An 18,508-nucleotide genomic window follows, 5' to 3' on the forward strand; every position below is an offset into this window, starting at 1 on the left:
TCCCCAACACCAAGAATTCCCACAGACACCACACCTGCGCCCATAGACCCATCACCAACACCCAGCATTCCCCCAAGCACCACATCCGCACCCACAGACCCATCCCCACACCTAGCTTTACCCAGACACCACACCTACAGACCAATCACCAATACCCAGCATTCCCTCAGACATCACACCCATACTCACAGACCCACACCCAACACCCAGCATTCCCCCAAATACCACACCCACACCAACAGACCAATTCCTAACACCCAGCATACCCAGCACATCCACATCACACACCACCAAAAAATGCAAACCTTCACTCACCCACACAGCAGACCCCTACAAAACATTAACAAGATACATCTGACACACAGACACATGCACCAACAACACACCCATCCACACCTGTCATTTCCACTCCCTCTACCTCCCAACCCTAGCTCCCTCCAAAATATCTTGTCCATTTTCCCAGTGAAACCATGTTATTTGCCCTTGCCCTTACCCATGTCCAATCTGCCCCCTCCCAAAGCCAAAAGAACCTCTTTCACAACCCAACCCATCCCTTCCACATCAATCAATCAATCAATCAATCAATCAATCATTCATTTGTAAAGCGCACTACATACCCGCGAGGGTCTCAAGGTGCTGGCGGGGGGCTGCTACTGTTTGAACAGCCAGGTCTTGAGTGTTCTTCTGAAGGTCAGTAGATCTTGGGCCTGTCGTAGGCTCAGTGGGAGGGTGTTCCACATTTTGGCGACGAGGTGGGAGGAGGATCTCCCGCCGGTGATAGTTCTTCAGATGCGCCGAACGGTGGCTAGTGAGAGGTCGGCGGAGCGTAGCTGGCGGTTGGGGATGTAGAAGGAGAGACGACTGTTGAGGTAGGCGGGCCGGTCTTGTGGAGTGCCTTGTGTGCATGGATGAGGAGCTTGAAGGATATCCTCTTGATGACGGGGAGCCAGTGCAAGTTTCTCAGGTGGGGGGTGATGTGGCTGTGGCGAGGTATGTCGAGGATTAGTCATGCCGAGGCGTTTTGGATGCGTTGCAGTCGTTTGATGAGCTTGGCCGGGGCGCCTGCGTAGAGAGCATTTTCGTAGTCGAGTCTGCTGCTGACGAGGGCCTGGGTGACTGTCTTTCTTGTATCTGTTGGGATCCATTTGTAGATCTTGCGGAGCATGCAGAGGTTGTTGAAGCAGGAGGAGGAGACGGCGTTGACTTGCTTGGTCATTGAGAGCGTTGAGTCTAGGATGATTCCCAGGTTGCGTGCGTGGTATGTGGGTGTCGGGGCTGTCCCCAGTGCCGTCAGCCACCAGGAGTCGTCCCAGGCTGAAGGGTTGGAGCCGAGGATGAGGACCTCCATCTTGTCCGAGTTCAGCTTCAGGCGGCTGGCCCTCATCCAGTCGGCGAGGGCCTTCATTCCTTCGTGGAGGTTGGCTTTGGCAGTGATGGGGTCCTTGGTGAGGGAGAGGATCAGTTGAGTGTCGTCAGCGTAGGAGATTATGTTGAGGTCGCGCTGTCGGGCGACATGTGCAAGCGGGGTCATGTATAGGCCTGGGCGAAGCACTACGCTACGCTCGCGTAGTTTGCGAAGTTCGCGCTACTTCGCACTACGCGAACTGCACGTAGCACAGTGCGAACACGCGTAGCGTAGTGTTGCGTAGTGCTGCGGTCATTTTTTGCTTGCTCGCGACCGCGAGCAAGCAAAATGACATCCTGGCGAGACTTTTTCCTTGTTCGCGATCGCGAGCATGGAAAATAAACCTCCCGGCGAGATTCCCAACGCGAGAAGGTCAGGTTTCTCATTGCGAGGGGTCGCGTATGCTCGCGACCGCTCGCGATGAGAAACTACCAGTTCGCGTTGAGAAAGCTGCAGCTCGAGTAAAAATCTACTCGAGCAGCAGAAAACTACAGCTCGCACTGTGCAAGATGCCATTTTCAATGATTGCACAGTGCCGGTTGCTTGCCCGCACTGTGCAATCATTGAAAACAACATCTTGCACAGTGCGAACATGTTACTTCGCAGTTCGCGAAGTGCTACGCGTAGCTCGCGTAGTGCGAACTTCACTTTGCGTAGCTTCGCGAAGTGCTACTTCGCGAACTACGCCCACCCTTAGTCATGTAGATGTTGAATAGTGTCGGGCTGAGGGATGAGCCCTGGGGTACGCCGCAGATGATCTCGGAGGCTTTGGATCGGAATGGGGGGAGGCGGACGCTCTGGGTTCTGCCTAGGAGGAAGGATGTGGTCCATTCCAGAGCCTTGTCTCGGATCCCTGCGGCGTGTTAGGCGTGCGCATACTGTGCGGTGGCAGATGGTGTTGAAGGGGGCGGAGAGGTCTAGGAGGATGAGTGCTGCGGTCTCACCGTTGCCCAGCAGGGTCCTGATGTCGTCGGTGGCGGCGATGAGGGCGGTCTCAGTGCTGTGGTTGTTGCGGAACCCTGACTGAGAAGGGTCCAGGATTCTGTTTTCTTCGAGGTATCGAGTTAGCTGTTTATTGATGATCTTCTCGATGACTGTGGCTGGGAACGGGAGCAGAGAGTTGGGCCGGAAGTTCTTGAGGTCTCTTGGGTCTGCCTTGTTTTTTTTTAGTACAGCATTGATCTCGGCATGTTTCCAGCTCTCTGGGAAGGTCGCGGTCTCGAGGGAGAGGTTGATGACGTTGCGCAGGTGGGGTGCGATGGAGCTGCTTGCTTTGTTGAAGACGTCGTGCGGGAATGGCTCTGACGTAGAGTCGGAGTGGATTGTGTTCATGGTCTTGATGGTGTCATCAATGCTGGCGCTGGCCCAGGCTAGCAGGTGGTCGTAGTCGATGATGTGAGGAGAGTCTGTTGTGTTGCTGTCTGTTGGGGCTGTCTGGCTGTTGAAGCTGTCGTGGATGTCTGTTATTTTGCGGTGGAAGAAGGTGGCGAGGGAGTCGCACAGGGCTTGCGATGGCAGGATGTCATTGGTATTGGAGCTGGGGTTGGAGAGTTCCTTCACGATGTTGAAGAGCTCCTTGCTGTTGTGTGCGTTGTGGTTGAGGCGGTCCTTGAAGGAGGTCCTCTTGGCAGCCTTGATGAGGTGGTGGTGGTTGCGGATGGTGTCCTTGTGTGCTGCGAGGCTGTCTGGGGTCTGTTCATTGTGCAGTTCCTTCTCTAGCTTCCGGCAGGCTTGCTTGGAGGCTAGGAGTTCTGGGGTGAACCAACTGGCCCTCTTGCTGGTGTCTCTGTAGGGGGGGTTTCTTCAGCGGCCAAGGGTGTTGGCGCAGTCCTCGATCCAGCGTCTGAGGCTGTGGGCAGCGTTGTTGGTGTTGGAGGGTACGGTGGGTGGGTGGGTGTCCCAGTCCACTCCTGAGAAACCTGATACCCCCACCACTAAACCCAGGCAAACCATCTAAGAAGGCCAAAACCACTCCCAATACCGACCCCACCCCTCCCAAGTGACATCATTGAGGTGCCTGGACTGCTCAGTAGATGCCTTTTCCTGGGGAGATTTAGTGGCGCAGCAGTCTGCTGGACCACACAATGTGAAAATGGACTGGCCATTGGCCTTCGGTTTACTACATCTAATTGTTTCTGCACAATTAAACAATTGCTTTGTTTAGAACACATTTGTCCTGCCATTGCTTTTCTAACTATTTGATGATATTGGATACCTTGGGATATGTGACTACAGTTGCATTTGTTTCACTCTTATCGATGATCCATTTGAAGTGGTTAGTATGATCTGACTTAGAACCAGTGCTGACGTTACACAGGACACAGAGAAATGTTCAGTCGATGGATATATGGGATAAATTCCATTTGGGGCTGACATTCAGTTGGGTGGTGTTTCATATGGTAAGTATTTCAGCTTGGCCTGACCAATGTCAACAATATTTAGTTTGCTCTTCTCCCTATAATGTAGGTTGGATATGTATTTGATGTGTGCAAGTTAGATATTTGTTTATCCACACATGGATGGTGTCCATTTGTGTGTGTGTACCTTACATCTACTTTATATAAATGTGTAACAAAAGCTGTTAATGCTGTCTTTGCTTTAATGACTTGAACTTACACATTTCTCACTTATGCATGGCACTTGGGAATGATATTGGCTGTCCCTCATATATTTCAATACACAGGTCCTGTACACATAGAGGTTTTGAGGCATGTGAAAAGTGGACTGTGGCCCAGTGCCCTAGTCTGTCAGGGGTCCCCTGGTTGAGGCATACCTATTCTGCATAGAGCATTCACAATGTTCCGCTTGAATGATTCTAACACTGATTATTTGGAATCCCATTTACCTGACATTACCGTTTAATTTGGGTGATGTGTGAGAGGCCAGTACAGGGATTTAGCAGAGAAGGTGTATTTCAGTTTCATGACACATCCACACAGATGTATCATTGATATCACAACAGGACCTAGCATGTGAGCAATGTGAGGGTGTTACACAGATTAATAGGTGTGGTATTGTTGAGGCAGTGCTGTTGTGTGACACAATTTAATGGAAACATCACTATCCCTGATAATGAGATGTGAACACATGTCGACTTTTGTAGAGTGTGCCTGTGCAGTGTCAGTGACCTGGCCAAAGACGACATCATCGAGCTGTAAATGGATCACACATTGAAAACAATTCCGAACAGGACCTACAAAATATGTATGGCCTAGGGATCCCAACCCCCATGCCAAGTCCATGGCGGGGCATCTATTTGCTGAGAAGTTGATGGAAACTGGTATGTGTATGGCTTACCATCAGTTGGGTGACGGTGCTGGTTTTGAATGTTATCAAGCAGGAACAGCAGAGGCAGGATGTGTAGGATCGGCTCCCGGGTGACACAGGACATGTGAAGCTGAATACAGGTGAGTTTCAGTCTTATATCCCTCCCTTTCCGCTCGCTCAGATGTGGTGGTTGGACCACCACAGTCACGGCGACAGAAAGACACATCCTAATTGGGCGGGCAGTAACACTGGCAGTCTGCACTCTGACAAATGCATTTGCCCATGCCGCCGCAGTCAAGATTTCCTGGTGGCAGCTACAGGATCCTGGCGGATTTTCGTCTATATAACCACATGCAGAATAATAGGGCGGTCGGACCGCCAATGGTGCAGTGGTAATTCCGACGCCGTTTCAGTGGTACCATGGCCGCCAAACTCATAATCACGCTATAGGTTAGGTAGTTGTTGAGATGTATATATTTCATCTTTAAGAGTTTGGTTAGAAAATCCAACAGAGTTTTCTCGACTTACAGCATTTGTTGTTTTTGAAGTATTTTGTTGATAAAATTAGTGCCCCTTTCATATTGTTGATTTAATTGTTTGTATGATTTTATTGGTGAAGATTGTTTATAGTTTCATTTTATTGACTAGTTTAGTTTTGGTGTGAATGTTTTAATCAGCTATGTCCTTCTATGGGAAAATCTAATTTAGGTTTTATTTATCGGAATTCAAGATTTAAAAATATTTTTTTCCCACTTCCCAGATTCAGCCATCTCAATCCTTAATCAATCGCTTAGGCAGGGGAAAGTCCCTCTTTCCTTCAAAAAGGCATTGGTATTCCCCCTCCCAAAAATTAATCTGGGGAGGGTCCTACCAACCTGAAAAAATATAGACCCATCTCTTTACTTCCTTTTTTTGGCAAAAATACTTGAGGCACATATTGGCCAACACCTTAGTACCTTCTTGACGGGGTCTGGTTTTCCTAAGTCCAGGCTGGCTTCCAACCGGTGCATTCAACTGAGGCAGTTATTTGGAAGCACTGGATGATTTGAAGGATGGATTGGATACAGATGTTACACAGGCACTGGTCCTTATGGATCTCGCCGCTGCTTTTGACACAGGTGACCATCTCATTTTGATCAACTGTGTCAGAACTGCTGCAGTTGACTGGATGAAGTCCTTTTAGAAAATCGTATTTATGCGATCTGCCTTTTTCCTTTCTGCTTGGGCCCTGATATATTCCTTTCAGCACCCTAAGATGGCGATATATAATTGTGCTGATGACATGCAGCTGATCTTCACAGTTGACAATACTCCAGATTTGAAAACCTTACCAGGTCACCACACTGTACATACGGCATTGCATGGATAACCATCAATTGACATGGAACTCCGACAAAACTCAGTCAGTGGTGACGATTAACAAACTTCACCTAAGAAATCCCTCTTTTTGGCCTTTAGAGATGGGCAAACTTTCTTTTCCCTAAAAACACGGTAAAACGTCTTGGCATTCTGATAGATGAGGATTTGTCTATGAAACCTCAGATAAGAGCAGTGACTTCATCCTGGTTCCAGCAACTTTGGAAAACAAAGAAAATAAGAAGGTAATTCACCCTTGAAGCGATTATTCAATGTCTAATCAATTTAATAATGTCCGGCATTGATTATACCTGTGCTCTTTATATGGGACTCCCTTCTGGCCTTGCGCACACACTGCAGCTAATACAAACTCAGGAAGCCAAGCTGGACTTTTAGCAGCCTAGATATTGCCACATAAAACCTTTGAGAAAAAAACTGCATTAGCTTCTAGTAGCTCAGAGGTCCATTTAAATAGGATGTCTAACCTTGAAACTGCTTCACAGTAAATTTGCTGCATTTCTTTCTTCCAAAATTCAGCTCTACATCCCTAACCACCAGCTCAGATCAGCACATTTAAATCTTCTGGTCGTTCTGAGTAGTGAAAGAAATAGATTGTGGGAGCCAAATTTTCTGTGTCTGCTTTCGAAAAATTGAATATCTTCCCCCTCGAAATGAGTTCTGCGAAGAACCATGAGGGATTCAGGAAAGAACTGAAAACATGGTTGTTCAAACAAGCTAATGAATAACTCTAGTAGAAGTTGCCTCCCTCTTCCCCAGCACCAAGAGACTTTTTTGGGGGACGTGTGCTTAATACGTGGTCATTAACATAACATAATGTTTGCTATATAGTTGTGAATATAATTCTATACATGTATATGTATTAACATTTAAGTTAAGCAAATGTTTGTAGTGAATGAAAAAAAACCAGGGTTATATTGTTAAGAATTTAATTATATATTTTATTGGGGTGAATTGAAATTATTGAATATATTAAATTTTATTTTAACATAAAGCGTGTTTTGTTTATTTTAAATAATCGTTTTACATAAAAAGGTTTTTTTTTAACTTCCTAATGAGGATGTCATTATTTTGGTAATTTTATTGTAGTCGATATTGTGTGAGTCAATATTTTTGACATATCATATGTTTATTTAATGGTGACAATATTTTTGTTTTTGATATTTATGTTTTCGACATGGGTAGAAATCAATATTTTTAACAACAATATTTGTGTTCTCTATATTTGTGGTTTTATTAGTTAAGTATAGGAAGGCAATATTTTAGTTAACAATATTTATTTTAACATATTTTTGGTATTTTGATATTGTATGCATCATTAGTATGACAGTGATCCATTGCTAATTGTTATGACCCTTATACTGACAACCCAGGATTCTTTGACTTTAATGTGTTATGGGGCAGGTTGCTCTCCACTGATTCACACACCATTCTTTGTGGTGGAAATCTTAACTGTGCCCCCCACAAACTAATAGATAGATCCCCTAATGAAAGTGGAGGTAGAGCAATGAGTACTGTCTGAGGGTTAGGTTGACAGAGCAAAAGTTAGTGGATATTTGGCGCCATCGCCATTTGAGTGTCTTAGAGGGTACCTTCTTCTTACAGTTCAAAATATGTGGTTGAGACTGGCTTTGCCACGCATGATGTTTGCTCCTGGGTTAGGTTGATCTGTCACTTAGCTGTACATTCACAGATCCCTCTCAGGTACTAGGCAAATTAGTGATCCCTGGCATACTATCATCATCAGGGCAATGGTGGTTAGAAACAGAGGCCCTCTCCAACAGGTTGTTTTGTAATTAATTGAAAGCTAAAATAACAGCTCAACATGGTGTCAGTAAGTGGTATAGGAATGACAAGGGAGGCATTTCTGGAGGTCATCAGGGACAAATGTATCACCAAACAAAATGGTGCACTGAAATTACTGAGGACACATCAGGCATGCGTGGACCATGAAACCAAGGACTTAGAGTTGGCATTTACACCGAATATGTCCACTTCTATGCTAGGCCAAATTAAAAAATAACGTATCTGAATATTCTGATTTTTGGGGGGGGGGGTTTATATAGCCCAAACTAGACCAGATATCGGGTATCAAAACGCTTTACATGAGCACCAGTTTCATTACAGATGAACACATTCATTTTTTTTTGTTAGGCACAGGGAGATTAAGGGATTTGCCTAGAATCACAGGATGTTGAGCGTCGTTGCCAAGACTCAAAACCGGTTCCCCAGGTCCGAGGTCCATCGCTCTAATCCGTAAGGCTATATTGCTGACAGAGAATGTTTCACAGCAGTAATTGCTCACTGGCCATGTGTAGGGCAGGGAAGGCCCGGGTAGATTACTAGCAGATATGATCAGATGCCTATAGGCAGCTAATAACATTACAGAGATTGAAGACTCACTGGGCAGCCCCGAGAGATAACCCAGATTCTAGCCGTATTTACTATATAGTTCACCGACCTATACTCTACTGTAGGATCACACTCCATCACGCACATCACTTACTAAGGAGGATTTGGCTGATTCACATCGGCAATTTCTAGAACAGTCATTTGGCCTTTGTGAAATAAAATACGTGCTAGGGGTCCCCTGATTGGCTTCCAAGTGGGTTTTATACAAGATTTATCTTGTGCTTGCTCCTCAATTAATGACCATCTATGAGAAAGTTAGAGCACAATGAATTCTCCATCAGACACTGCACAATGTCCTGATTTCCGTCCCAAGCAGGAAAGCAGGCTAATAAATGCAAATCATGTAGGCGCTATTATAAATTCAGCAGCTAAAATTCTAGCGGCCCTCTCTTCTCTATCCTGACCAGACCGGGTTTATGCCAGACAGATCAACTGCCCACAATCTGCATAATTTCTTGGCTCTCATACGTGGGCTGGCAACCAAACCTGGATGCCATTGATGTGTTTCTGAAACCCTCAAAAAGCTTTTGAATGCCTTAATTGGGAATATTTACTTATCATCCTTGGATTCCTGATAGCTTTATAGAATGAATCAAGCAACTCTATTCCATCCTCATGGCCCATGTGAGGATTAACATCCTATCTTCCCTAGCTATCACCATATCCTGCAGGACCTCAGAGGGATTCCCTATTGCCAATCCTGTTTGCAGTAGCATTGAAGCCTATGGGAGAGAAGCGCCATCAACACTACTCAGGTCATGCTCTAATGTACACTAGCTGACAATTCTCCCGATCTCCTTGTATGTGAACAATATGTCCCAGTACTCAAGGATCCCAGGTGCGTGCCTTAATCCAATAATGCAGGAATTTATATGTTTTGGTGCCCGGTTAGGCGATACCATCATTGGGTGTATATTGCACATATTCTCTCTCACTAATCATACAGTTTCATTCATTCCTGCTTCATTGGTGTGAAGGATTGCATAAATATCTAGGAATATGGGATGTCAATCTCATAGTTAGAAAAAAAGTAGGTTGTTGCAGTGGATATATTTTCAGAACAGATTGCCGATTAAATATTTCTCCCATTCTGATTCCCAGGGTGGATATCCCTTATGGGGTCACTGACACAATATCGAACACAATATTGAGATTGAGAAATATTATGTCCAAAATATTGATGACAAAAGTATTGTTTCCTTATAATTAAAACGGTAAGTACAAAATATTGAAAAAAATAAAATAATGTTCTCACTAATATACTTAAAAAATACAAAAATATTGGTTTTTAATAAATATATCTAGATAAAAATAGTAAATCTTAAATAGTTGAATATATAACATTAATATATTGTAAATTAAATAGTGTTAAATAATATTTTATACACAAAGATTGTCCACCAGGTAGCACTCGATCAGCAGCTTTGTTTCTGATAGGCAGGGACGAGGATCCACTTGTAGAAGCCACTCCGTAATGGAATTGCCTGACGCGTTTCGAAGCTACATATGCTTCTCTTCAGAGGCTTTAACGGAGACGGTGTCTACTTGCAGGGTCCAAACAGGACAAGATTTGTGTGCTATCCGGACCACATTTCCCACAATGCACAGTCTCATTCGAGCTTCCTATTGGTGGGTGTGCAATATGAAAATGGCGGCGTGGGTTCAGCGTTTGCACACACCGTCTCCGTTCAAGCCTCTGAAGAGAAGCATATGGAGCTTAGAAACGCGTCAGGCAATTCCATTACGGAGCGGCTTCTACAAGCGGATCCTCGTCCCTGCCTATCATAAATAAAGCTGCTGATCGAGTGCTACTCACCAGGTGGACAACCTTTGGAGCAGAATATATATATATATACATATATATATATATCACTGAAAAAACCATAGGTTTCACACACGTTATAGTTAGGAATTAGCATTTAAAAAACCTTGCAAATTCACTGAAAAAACCATAGGTTTCACACATGTTATAGTTAGCGGAAATTTTACTGATAAAAAACCAATGAAATTCCCCCGTTATAGTTAGTGCAGGCAACTATAACTCACGCGACCGCAATCCTCTGCTGATGCTAATACTGTATTTAGACACTTATTTGCCCATGTCTTCTTCCATACATTTTTAGCTATACATATATTACAAATATTTTTTTTTCATAAAGACACATATGTCATCAGCAGAAGATTGCGGTCGCGTGAGTTATAGTTGCCTGCACTAACTATAACGGGGGAATTTCATTGGTTTTTTATCAGTAAAATTTCCGCTAACTATAATATAATATATATATATATATATATATATATATATATATGCCACAAAACACACGCGCCTCTCCGCAGCGTGAAACAGGCCACACCAACCGTGCTTGTTGCAGTCATTTATTTGAGGCAAAAAAAGCATAACGCGTTTCAACTCTAATGAGTCTTAATCATATGCAGGCATTCAAACGGTGGGATCGTCAGCTTTAAAATGACGTAACTTTAAACATTGAAAAAGGATTAATGCCCTCAAGTTAAATTTAAAGTGGCAGTTGGTGTTCAAATAAAACAGGTTTCTTTAGCTCAGAGATTAACAAAGTACACATTTTCCATTATTTAGTTCAGGTTGAATGCCTAGAAAATAAAGTATTTTCAATCAATGTCTTTCATCTCTGCTTAAATCATTTTGCCTTTCCATTCTTTCATTTTGTAGTCACTCCTCCTACATCATCCATAATGCACCTTTTCTGCCGCTTTTCACCCACTCGGTAATTCAATTCTGATTTAGGCAAAACTTAAACTTGTTTCCTCCGTGTACTCAATGTATATATAATGCCTTATGGGAATAGTTCCATTTTATGGTCATATCACAGGGTCACAATGTCAAAACAAGTCAATTCCACTACCACCAATTTTAATCCAGTTTTGGTACTTGCCTTAAAAAACAGATGCTTAATAGCACGAAGTGCGCAGGGAACTCCCTGATGCAAACCCTGGCTGCTACAGTGTTCATCTTCCTAAATTGGGGCGGGCCTCACATGGGCCCCCTCCATCCATTTTTAGTCAATGCTCAGTATTACAGCCGGCGGGCTCTCCAATTTGGATCCGATCCATCAAACAAAAATCCTGACAAAAGCAGAGCCTCATCCTCTCGGGTCGGGCCTGTTCATAGGTGTGTCAGACACCTTGCAAATGCCACAAAAAACAAGCGCTTCTCCACAGCATGAAACAGGCCACACCAACCGTGCTTGTTGCAGTCATTTATTTGAGGCAAAAAAAGCATAACGCGTTTCAAAAGCATATATATATGTATATATATATATATATATATATATATATATATATATATATACTGAGAACGTCCTATTCCGCTGAATTGAAAGGCGGAAACCATAGGCACGGACCTCCCAACTCCTTAGTGAAGAAAATTACAGACTTCCACACCGGATTAGTGGGTAATGCAGTGCAGTTTATTTCAGCATGGATGAGTGCTAGGACCAGTGTCCTCCATGACGCGTTTCGCTCCTCTTGGGAGCTTGATCACATATATATATATATATATTACCTACTGGCGGTCCCCAGTAGGTAGTTATAGTTACAGCCTAGTTTCAATAGGAAAAGCATTTTTTGATTTGCTAATAATTTTGGCATCGTTTGATGAATCTTTGCGAAATTCTCAAAACAAAAAAGTCTATCCAGGTCAGCTCCTATCCTAAAAGTTTGGGGGTGATTCGTCAAGCAGGGACTGAGAAAAAAGGGGGGTCCCAAAACGCGTTTCCCCATGTTAATTTCCATAGGAAATTTTGCAACGAGAGACAACCCGAACTGCTCAATGAAATTACCCCAAATTTGGCAGAAAGGTAGAGCTTGGTTCAGAAAGCGACCTTTTTTTAAATGGTGTAAATCCGTTCAGCAGTTTTTGAGAATTTCAAAAAATAAGAGTCAAAAAATCAATTTCCCATAGGAAACTTTGTGCAAGGCTAGAGCCGAAACTACTGAACGGAATTACCCCAAATTTGGCAAAAAGGTAGCGCTTGGATGAGTAAGCGACCTTTTTTTTAAATGGTGTAAATCCGTTCAGTATTTGCTGAGAAATTACAAAAATAAAAGTTTTGATATCTGGGCAGAGCCTAAGTCCCGAGCACGAGTTTCACTGTGATTGGCTGCCAACACTCCCAACCAGGAATTATTGGCAGCCATCTTGTGACTCGGTAGAAGCGAGCCACCATAAAACAGAGAAACAAAGGTATAAAACATGAGAAGGGGGCAGGGTAGAAACACCCTGACTCCCTAGGCCTGCTCAGGGGGTCCCAGAAGGACCCTCAGGGACAAAGAAAGCATTTTAAAAAAAGAAATATCGGATCAATTCGCGCTGGGGTCGCGGGTTCCCGTGTTTTATTTTAATGAGACGCTGAGGTGGGCTAGGTCCCGGGGGCATTTCTTAAAAAATAATAGCGGGGCTCGCTGGGGCTGCGGGGGCCTGCTGGGGTCCCTGCAGACCCGAGGCTTCACTCATGTTGGGAGGGGGTTGCTCCTGGAGTCCTCCATGTGCTTATAACTTTGGCGTTGTTTGACGAATCTTTACTAAATTTTCCCAAAGGTTTCTCTTTTTTTATCAGCTCCTATCTTGAATGTTTAGGGGTGTATTGAGGATGTACAAAGTTGGCAGTTGTTTTGAAAGCAAGTTTATTGCGAGATATTTGCACCCACGACCGGAGCCATCCAGCTGCGAAGACATATTACAGGGTGATTGGTTAAGGGGGGGCTAAGAAAAAAGGGGTGTCTGAAAAAGTGTTTTCTCAATGCATTTTCCATAGGAAATTTTAGACAAGGCTACAGTTCAAACTGCTCAATGGAATTACGCCATATTTGGCAGGGAGAAAGGTCTTGGTCCAGAAAGCTCGCTTTTGTTGAAATGGAGTAAATACGTTCAGTAGTGTTTGAGATATAAAAGGAAAAAAGATATATATATCTGGACAGTGCCTAACTCCTGAGCACGAGCTTTCCTCTGATTGGCTGTTACCACTTCAAACCAAGAAGTATTCACTGATTGGCTGCTAACACTTCAAACCAGGAAGTGTTAGCAGTCATCTTGTGCCTCGCATCGAGTGAAAATATAAAAGAAAGGTTCCGGGGGCAATTTAATATACCGGAGCTCTGTCTCTGTGAGAAACCCCTTTCATGCTAAGTCTCCCTACATCAGCAGGTAATGCACGCAGCAAACTACTTGTCGGCTCACAGCTCTTCGGGTGCGAGTTCCCAGGCCCGCAGATGTACCTGTGAAGCCAAGACTGGAAATATATTGCAGGTCTCTCTCTGCGAGATACACTCTTCACGGTCCTTCTCCCCACATCACTGTTCCACAGCTATCCCTTTCGAAGCCGATGGCCCGCACCTTTCCTTATACAGGTGTTCCTCTGCAAGCTGGCCCACAGCTCTCCCTCTGCGAACTGATGGGCCGCGGTTCTCCCTCTATGAGCCTGCCAGTTGGCTCGCAGCTCTTCATCTATGAGCCAGCCCGCCGGCTCGTAAGTCTCTGAGAACAGATGCAATGGAGGCAACAAATATGTAAGTCGGACACCCAATACTGCTCCGAGATCCCCCAGCAGGAGCTCCTTCTCCGCCATCCCCCCTCACCCCCAACCCCCACAAACAAATGTGACAGTCACGTTAGGGAATCTGGAACATAAAAAATTGGGTAATGTTATACAATTATTTATAAGAAGATGCTTGTGAGGTTGGACAAATAAGAATCTTATTCATGTATGGATTTACATATAAACATTTTATTAAAACAAAACAACAAATAAAACTATGTACAGCCATGTGGTGTCATCACCGGACCATTTGTGAATCACAGCCTGCAAGTCAAAAAGAAAGAAATGATGGTGTGTCATGCGTCCAGCAAAGGAGAAAAAGAAAGAGAGAAACAGTACGAGAGAGGGAGAGGGAGAGAAACAAAGAAAGAATGAGAGAGAGAGGAAGACAAAGAAAGAGAGAAAGAGTGAGAGAGAGAAAGAGTGAGTTACAAGGATGAGAGAAAGAAAGAAACAGTGAGAGAGATAGGAAGAGAGAGAGAAAGAGTGAGAGAGAGGAGGAGAGAAAGAGTGAGAGAGAGGAAGACAGAGAAAGAGTGAGACAGAGAGGAAGACAGAGAAAGAGAAAGAGTGAGATACAAGGAAAAGAGAGAGAGAGAAACAGTGTGAGAGAGGAAGAGAGAGAGTAAAGAGTGAGAGAGAGGAAGAGAGAGATAGAAAGAATGAGAGAGAGGAAGAGACAGAGAAAGAGAGAAAGTGTGAGAGAGAGAAAGGAAGAGATGGAGAGGGAGTGTTGACACTGGAGAAAATCTTTGCAGCTCACCTTTGTGCCACCGGTGTGTCTCCAACCACGTGCTGGGATACAGTGCACCCTCAAGTTTAATCATCTGAAAGATAGTATAGAATTAGTAATTGCAGAGTACATACAACTGCACACGCCTAATTCTCTGTTTCGCCAATGCGCACTCAGGCTGCTAAAGCCCATCCACTCCCACTGCTCGGAGGTGTCTGTGCGCTCTTGTGTGCCTAGGCTGCTGCACACTATCCACTCCCACCACCCAGAGGTGACTGCCCGCTGCTGCAGAAAGAAGCCTCTCTGCTCACCTTCCGCCACTGGCGTGTATGTAAGAGGGTCCACCACATGCCAAAGCAACTTTCTCATTCATTGTCAGGATGGCCACACATCATCGCAGGTTCTACACGCGTTCAGCTGTGGTGGTACTGGGGGGGGCATCGATTTGTGAATCACAGCCGGATAGATAAAAAGCAAGATAAGATTGTGCGTCATGCATCCATCAAAGGTGAGAGAAAGAGAGAGAGAGAGAAAGAAAGAGTGAGAGGAAGACAGAGAGAAAAAGAAAGACAGAGTGAGAGGAAGACAGAGAGAAAGAGAGAAACAGTGGGAGTGAGAGGAAGAGAGAGAAAAAGAAAGAGTGAGAGGAAGACAGAGAGAAAGAGAGAAAGAGTGAGAGAGACGAAGAGAGAAACAGTGAGAGAGAGGAAGAGAGAGAGAGAAAAAGTGTGACAAAGAAGAAGAGAGAGAGAAAGAGAGAAACAGTGTGAGAGGAAGAAAAAAGAAAGAGTGTGAAGGAGAGAAAGGAAGAGATGAAGAGGGACAGTGAGTGCCCATACTGTGGACAAAACTCTCACAGCTCACCTTTACGCCACCGCTGTGTCTCCAACCACGTGCTGGGACCTAGTGGAGCCCTCAAGCTCCCACATCTGAAACATAGTACAGAATTAGTAATGGCAGAGTATATACAACTGCGCACGCCTAAATCGCTGTTACGCATTTGTGCATCCAGGCTGCTGCACATCATCCACTTCCGCCGCCCACAGGTGTCTGCCCGCCCCTGCGCACCCATGCCTCACTGCTCAGCTTTTCATGGACAGGGCACCCTGCATATCAAGCCGCCCCGCTCCGCAGGCCACCAGGTCTCACATTTGGTGCTGGGTCTTGATTTGGCCATGGCAGAGGACATACCAGTGTACCGGGCATCGCAGGCTACACACCCGCTCAGCCCTTGCGGTGCCACTAACTCTGTGACCAGCGAGGTGATGCCACGTGGTGGTAGGCCTGTGCTGTTTGATGGCTCAGGCCTACAGTGCGGTCCAGCAGGGCACACAAGACCTGAGCTGTCCAGACTGCTGGGACAGGCCATCACTGCAGGCTGCACACCCGCTCAGCAGTTACGGTACCCGTACCTCAGTGTGCCTCAGCCGCAGTGCATCCGCAGTGCATCCGGTGCGAGCAACTCTGAAATGGCATCCAGCACGTGCGCCCTGTCTTTTTTATTGGGAGGGTTACGTGTCCTGTGACGCCTGTGCTGGGTGCGTGTGGTGTTGTGTATACTAGACATGAGGGAGGGGCTGTGGCGTACTGACAACTAGGGTGTGACCAGCAGATCACTGCAATGAAAATCTGGGCCATGTAGCGTTGTTGTCCTTCCCTGTAAGCGTAAGTAGAGTGGGCTGGCCTGGTGTATGCCAGTCCTGCGTGAGGCTGTGAAGAATAACTCTGGAGCTATGGGCATGGCTCCATCGTGAGCTGTATGAGGAATCAACTGATGCCCATGCGGGTGTTCTTGTTGTAGTGCTGCCGTCACCCGGGTCGCAAGCGTCAATGTGTCACTCTGTGAGCCAAGTCCCACAACATGGCCAACATGGAAAGTACGGGGAATCACTGACCCTACATTCATCCATAGTTCCACACAGGAAAGATGGTGGACATGACACATCTGTGTGGATGTGAATGTTTATTGCACATTCAGTGGAGTATTGCAGCTGTAGCAATACAGGGCCATGCAACGCCCAAATTTCAGTTTTTGGGACATGGAGGGCAGCCAATTAGATACAAGCTCGTTGTCGGAGTTAGGCTGCGCCAACATATGTACTTATACAATCACTCCGCCAATCCCCACGCACTTATAAATTCACTATACACTCTCCTTGCAGCACTCTAATCATCCAGTCTCTACGTACGTACTTGTACAATGACCGAGACAAAGTTACATAACCAAAGTTTTCTCCCACTGTCAAAGGTAAGTTGGTTGCATACGCTGTCCAGAGCACAATGTAATGTGGTCGGGCCCAGGGGCAGCATGTTGCATACATAATGAACACACGGGCACAGATAGATAGTGGAACTGGGTAGGGGCACGTGCGCTCGACTCCTTTTTATTACCAGGGTCACATCTCCAGTTACATCTGTGCTGGATGTGTGTAGGGTGAGTGTAAGCCAGCCCTCCGGGAAGGGTTGGTGCTGGCAATAAGTACAACTGTAATCATTGGATCAGACACAGAGATTCAATCATAAAGGGTCAATGATTTGAGCTGCACTAAGGTAGGGGCACCAGATGTGAAATAATACACAAAAGATTATTTCGTAAAAGGTTCCATGACTTGTGGTACACTGAGGTAGGGGCACCAGATGTGAAATTATACACAAAATATTGCATCATAAAGGGTACATGAGTTGTGCTGCATTGAGATAGGGGCATTAGAAGCATTCAGCATGTGCACAGCCAGCGATGATGCGTGGTCCGGGCGGGCCACACTGGGAGCAATGTCTCTTGCATACTGGACTGAGTCATCTGCAATTGCGACTCGATCTGAATTGTGAGCCCCGCAGTCCGCAATGTAGATGGAAGGCAGTAGTCAGCACAGACATGGAGGAATGCTTTTTTCATTTCCTCTTGACAAAATCCGAGGACATAGAGTACAATTCTGTCTGCAATTAATAAATCATGTCTCAATGTAAATTGTGAGCTCTGCTGACCGCAGTGTAGGTAACAAAAGATGAAATATGTACGGAATACATTGTCGAAATGAGTAGGTTTCAGGGACATTATAGTTAGTTGCCTACTGGACTCTGAAATTAATGAATCAAGACTGAATTCGAACTGTGAGCTCTGCTGGCCGCAGTGTAGACTGCCATTCTATGAACATGAAGATGAACATGATCTCTACTGACATCTCCCCACGGTGCACCCTGGACTCTTTTCCCCCGCTGGCTCTGCATGATCTGGAGATCTTGCTTGAAAAGACCAAGTCCGGCTCGCCCCTGGATACTTGCCCTTTGAAGATCATCAAGCAGTGTAGGGAGATCCTTCTACCTCCACTGCTAGAAATAATGAATCTTGCCATCACTGATGGCATCTTTCCTCTGGAGTGGAAGAAGGCAGTGGTGAAACCTCTGCTAAAGAAGGCTTCTCTCGATCCGGAAGTCTTAAAAAATTTCCGTCCAATCTCACTGCTCCCGGCTCCAGCAAAGATGCTTGAGGCACATCTTAACAAGCATCTCGCTGTCTTTGTGGAGAGTTCGGGCTGCCTGGACCCCTCCCAACATGGATTCAGGAGGGAACATAGTACCGAGTCAGCCCTTACCATCGTGCTTGATAAGATCCGCACGACAGTTGATGGGGGCCAGACCGCCCTCCTGGTCCTACTTGATCTAACTGCGGCCTTCGATACCCTCTCCCCCTCAGTTCTTACATCACGCCTGAGGGATGTGGGGGTGAAGGACGCAGCTCTAGAT

Source organism: Triturus cristatus, chromosome 7 (assembly GCF_964204655.1).
Source record: "Triturus cristatus chromosome 7, aTriCri1.1, whole genome shotgun sequence".
NCBI classification, from domain to species: Eukaryota; Metazoa; Chordata; class Amphibia; order Caudata; family Salamandridae; genus Triturus; species Triturus cristatus.